We start from the raw sequence: 6,000 nt of genomic DNA on the forward strand, positions 1-6,000 counted from the left end.
GATTAAGAGCCAACAAACTAAATTAAACGTATTTAAAATATATAACACATGATATGAACATTAGATGGTTACGGCGTTTTAATTATTCACCATAAATGCTTTGTATGAGTACATGTTGCTATCATTGAGTCATTTTCCGTTTTCTACCGGCGCTCTTTCAATAGGATTTCACTTGTGATCTGATATGAAAACTTGTGTAGCCTGCAGTATGTAGTGATCACACCTGAAAGCTGGTATAAAAACAACAGGAGAACGGGTCGTGCTGCTCCTCAAAACGGGCCGTGAGAGCGAACGTATCTCTACGGCTCTAGTGATCTGACCCAGCCTCCACACAGATCTGGTTCTTGGTTCCAGTTCAGCAGTGCTCTGGTTCCTAACACGAACCAGTTTTGCTCATGGAAACAATGAAAGGACTGGAGAGCTATCGGGCACTAGCTCTGAACTGACTCTGGAACTGCTTTGGTGGAAAGGGGTAATAGAAATAGGAACAGATTCATCAATAACTGCAATAATCCTCAGGTGGATAATATCCTCACTCTCTCATGGAGGGTTCGATCACATGGGACACTTTATTCAAATCAGTCAGACCTTTATTCCTGATATAAAGAGCACATATTTACGTGTTGTCCGCTTGGCAAACCTCCTCGGGCCCACATGCAGTGACATTAGAGATGACTGCAGACAGAGAACAGACTCCAGTAGAGCAGGGCCCTAAATTAGGCATCTCTGAACCCGGCATTACAGCGCCACCTTGGAGGAGAATGGAGGTAATGATATTACACTTCAGTAACTACAGGCAGAATTTAAGATAGGGAAACATTTAACTTAGAGGATCCCTTTCTGTGGGAACCCCCAGACCAGCTTACCTGAGCCTCTGCATCCACTCAGGTCTTGAAAAGTATATGTTCCTGGAGTCAAATCATGAGGCTGCCAGGTCACCATCACTGTGCCACCGACTGTTGTAGAAATGTTCTAGTAAAGGATTAAACAGAATGTATTTGTATGTATATTATGTATTTAACAGGGACATTGCACACTAAGAACCATTTCTGTAAAAGAGTTAGCCAAGAGGCTCTTTTACATCTGTAGTCCCTGGACAGATGTTTGAACCTTAAAAACACATTTAAAATAACAAGTAAATACAATCAGTGAAAACAAAGGTAACCTCAACACTGTACACATGAATGAAAGCGTTCTATAGATGCCACTTCTGATATATTTCCTCCGATGTTAGGACATGAAGTAACAGTGAGAGCAGTGGTGAGCTCCTTCATTATTCCAGATTGATATTTCTAATGAACTCCTTTGTCCACTTGAGGGCAGGAAGGAGCAGAACCACCAGCCCCTGGTGCTGTGAGTCCAGCCTGCCCCCGTTAGCTCTGCATGCTAGCAGCTACATGTGTCACTGATAAGAACTCTCTTTGTCTTCATGCTAACACATGATGCTGAGTGACTTCTGCTTCCTGAAACTCTAAGGCTGTGTATGACATTATTTCTGACACCTATCTCTGTTTAGAAGTGAAAATAAGAAGAGAGTTTTCAAAGGAGAGGCTGAGAGGAGCAAACAGACTGCACTGTATCTTCTCCATTCACCTATCCATGCTGAACTAAAAGCTGGTTCTGTATCATATGAATGATGTCTGATAGTGATACAAAGGAATAATGGATCACACACAGCCTCAGTTCTCATTTCTCAGGGTGGTTAGGGTACAGAAGTCTTCTCAGGGATCAGTTCTCATTCAGAGTGAGTGTGAGGAAGGCTGGAAGACAGCAGCTTTCCAACAGAAAGCATTTAGGATATGAGTTTCCCTGGCACACAGAAACAAACAGGAGCACATTGCATTGGTATCGGGACCTGACAAATGGTAACTCTAAACATCGGTGAGGCTGAAGGATTAGGGTTAGGTAACAGCCTCATGTCATACTTACTAAACTAGCAGAAAACGGACGGCCAGCATCATAATATATCGCGCAAGCAGCTTGTAAACCATAATTGTAGAATGCCCAAACAACCTGAAAGCAGGAACAGAGAGAGAAATATTAGGAAATGCTTCCAACATTTTACAAATAAACTTTGATTTGAAGTTGTCTTTGCCACACAATGTCTTTGAAATGTTCATTTTGTACAAACAGCTGGACAGCCAGTCAGTGTGTAACAGGGATCGGATCAGGACTCACATCATTTGTAGCACCACTTTTGAACTTTAAAAAAATGTCACCCTGTGACTGGGTGTTGATGTTAACAAGAGAAGGGTCAGGGGTAACTGACTGTGTTTTTATAGTGTATTCCAGATTGTCTGAAGCCACCCCGTCGTTGGTCATCATACAGTCAGTGTCGTCCTCAGATTGGTCATTTTTGAAACAAACTTCAACCTTATTGCCGATCTTCACCTGCAAAAACAAAAAGACAGCATTCATGAAGGAACTACAATATGAAGGCTTTCGCTCCAAAACAGCATCGTCTCATCTCCTCAAATGTCTGAGCTGCAAGGTGTGCTTTGAGCTACGGAGAAAAAGGATAGGATCAATTATGAGATCAAAACATTTCTCTCACTTTGGAAAAAACCTTTCTACAAGCCACTGTCCAACAAGTCTTTATGTCTCCTTTCATACAGAGACACATGTGGAATCAAAGAGACGCGTCCAGCTGCTCCAAACCACTTCCTGTTGGCTCTAGTAATGATCTGTCCCCACTCCATTGAACTGATCTGATCAGTGCCTGACCCCATAGACCCCATAGACCCCATAGACCCCATAGACCCCATAGACCCCATAGACCCATAGACCTCCATAGACCCCATAGACCCCATAGACTCCATAGACCCCATAGACCCCATAGACCTCCATAGACCCCATAGACCCCATAGACACCATAGACCCCATAGACCCCATAGACCCCATAGACCCCATAGACCCATAGACCTCCATAGACCCCATAGACCCCATAGACCTCCATAGACCCCATAGACCCCATAGACCCCATAGACCTCCATAGACCCCATAGACCCCATAGACCCCATAGACCTCCATAGACCCCATAGACCCCATAGACCCCATAGACCTCCATAGACCAGACCCCATAGACCCCCATAGACCCCATAGACCCCATAGACCCCATAGACCCCAGAGGGAAATGTTACGCTCACTTTCCAGCTCCGGACCAGACTCACAGTGATGCATTCTGGGACCAAGCCTGTCTCAGTACGTCTGATATTGAATAATACGAGGGGAAACTTTTATAATACCCAAAATAACAGCTGGCACAAAAAGCACACACTTTAAACTTTGTGTGTAATACTCAATTCATTCTCTGCCTTTAGCAACATGTCATTATTCATTTGCTCCCATATTTACAGGCTGACACGCTGAAAGGTAACAAACCGCTTACATCTATATATAAATAAGATCAAGACAAAATCACTAGGGACTGATTCTGAGGACTGTGAGTTAGTACATATTAATAAAACATTAAACAGTGAGTTATTACATATTAAATATTGAGTTATAACATTAAACAGTGAGTTATTACATATTAAATATTGAGTTATAACATATTAAACAGTGAGTTATAACATATTAAACAGTGAGTTATAACATATCAAACAGTGAGTTATTACACATTGAACAGTGAGTTATTAAATATTAAACAGTGAGTTATAACATATTAAATATTGAGTTATAACATTAAACAGTGAGTTATGTGTAATATCTATATGTGTAATAATACCAGTCATCAGCAGTCAGTGTGTGTACTGGATGATCACAGGGAACACAGGCAGGGGTTCATTGTACTCACGTCTAACATTGTGTATGTTTTTCCATAGAAAGTGATGGGCATGGTGCTGATGTTGATGTTTCCACCAGGAGCATTCAGAGTGACCCAAGAGGCAGAGAGCTCCATCTGGCTGGCAGCAACTGCAGGAGTTCCAGGAGAAACACATCCATCAGGAACAACCTGAACACTCATCGTTCCCTGAAGTCTCTCCTCTGACTTGAAGTGACACTCATCAGTGCAATGAGTGAATAATGATATACTTATTTATTCTGTAAAACATGTGCTCCTTCAGGGTGAATGTATACAGGGTATCTGGGTTCTGTGCCATTCATAAATACAAGTGGTTGAAGGCTAACCCCCTCATTAACTGAAGCCATCAAAATGTTGAATAAGAGCCGTTCAGATTTATATTGATTTCATGGATGAGCTCATGTTTTAAAAGTCTATCATTCAAACATTATCTTTGTTTATTTGCACAAAGAAGACAGTAGAGTAGTGCGGGGCTATTACACACTCGCAGTGACTCTATGCACAGAGGACTTGACTTTGAAATGCATTCATAATGCCTTTCAAACACATGTTGTTTGTCACAGTGAAGCCTGCGATGCTGCTTACCTGCCAGCAGGAGGAGCAGCTTCATGACTCTGCACAGAGGAAGAGGCACAAACATCGGGTTAACGCACGATAACACACATTAACAGCGTACACAATGAAGGGTCCTCGGCAGGAAGTGGTTCATACACTTCCTGAAGATTCAAAACAATGTTCTCTAAACCCGTCAAATGCTCCCTGACTGATTCCCTGATGTCACCACTTTAGTGATGCAAAGAGGCTGTGAGCAAAACTGAGACATTGAGATAAGAAGACGTACTGGTGGTTTTTAACTGAACACATATCTGGAAATCATTTCCCTCAGCTTCACTATTATCATCCAACTCTTTCCATCTGAGTTGGTCAAACCCGAAGGCCATGAGAAGATACAATGGGAATAGAGAGAGCTGCACACTGTCATAATGAGCCCAACAGGAAGGTTAGAGGAGGGTCTGATCCTGGGGGGGTTATTAAACACTGTCACAGCTATTTAGTGCAGAATAAGGAATCATTCAAAGATCAGAAATAAGCTGGAGCGCTATGAAAGTAACCAAGATCTTCAAATCATTGAAATAAGGAGTGCAGTTTTGTCTTTGTTTTCCAAAGGTGCATTATTACTTTCTGGACCTGTTCAACCCACAGACTCGGTTCAAACATCAAAGCGTTAATCTCAGTTAGGAATGCTATGAATAATATTCATCATAATTCTTCAACATTTCACTACAGAAGTCAATGGAGGAACGGTTAAGACTTCAGCTGCTACCTGCTCCCCGTACGTTACTCAGAAAGCTCAGCATTCAGCATTCAGCATTCAGCATTCAGCATTCAGCATTCACACGGACCTCTCTTCAGGATTCTGTGTTTCTGAGGGGACTGGTCCCTGCACCGAGTCACAGGAGGCTTCCTGACGGGGCTGCAGGACCCTGAGGAGAGAATAAGAACTGGAGGCTCACCGTCTGGAGGTCTGGGGCAGCTGATGGTTCTCTGGGGCAGCTGATGGTTCTCTGGGGCAGCTGATGGTTCTCTTGAGGTCCTGGTCCTGGTCCTGGTCCTGCAGGTGCAGCTCTGATGTGGCGCTGTGTCTCGCTCCGTCTCTTTTTATGCTGTTTCTTCTCTTCCAGCCCCTAAAGACTGATGCAAACATTCCTGAAAACTTCTCAGTCTGGTTATTCGTGTATTTAATATTTCAGAACACTTTCCAGCGTCCGAGAAGCCCCGGAGCAAATACTGTACTTTGAGGCCCTCGTAAACAGTTTTCTAAAGCACAGGTGTCAAACTCGAGGCCATCAGCCGTTGATAGCAGCCGCACTCTGAAGGGGGGGGTGGGGGAGCTTGATCCACAGAGACATGAATGAAAAGGCCCCTCGCTCAAAGAAGGACCCGATTTCAGGTTTAGGGTAGATTTAAAAAAAGACGTGTTGTATTGCAAAGTAAGGACGTCTTTTTGCTTTATTCAGACGATAAATACTTTAGTAAAGCTTGTGAAGGCAGGAGGAAAACCTCACTGCCCCCCCCCCCCTGAAAATAATGAGTGACAGGCTGGTAGTAACCATAGTAACACGGCAGAGTCCGGGACAGGGGTTTTGAAAGTCTTGGGTTTCAGACTATTCAAATATTAGTAAGGTCCTAGCCAG

General features: G+C 43.2%; 1 long non-coding RNA gene across 1 annotated transcript; it reads right to left on the minus strand.

The window, feature by feature from the left end:
• Nucleotides 1–3,805: 3,805 nt before the first annotated feature.
• On the minus strand, nt 3,806–5,329 carry LOC117488219. The gene is made up of 3 exons (XR_004556513.1): nt 5,320–5,329; nt 4,391–4,419; nt 3,806–3,915 (listed from the first exon to the last, which is right to left on the minus strand). It is a non-coding gene; the product is annotated as an uncharacterized LOC117488219 (long non-coding RNA).
• Between the last annotated feature and the right edge of the window lie 671 nt (nt 5,330–6,000).

This window comes from Trematomus bernacchii, unplaced genomic scaffold (assembly GCF_902827165.1).
Source record: "Trematomus bernacchii unplaced genomic scaffold, fTreBer1.1, whole genome shotgun sequence".
Taxonomy (NCBI): Eukaryota; Metazoa; Chordata; class Actinopteri; order Perciformes; family Nototheniidae; genus Trematomus; species Trematomus bernacchii.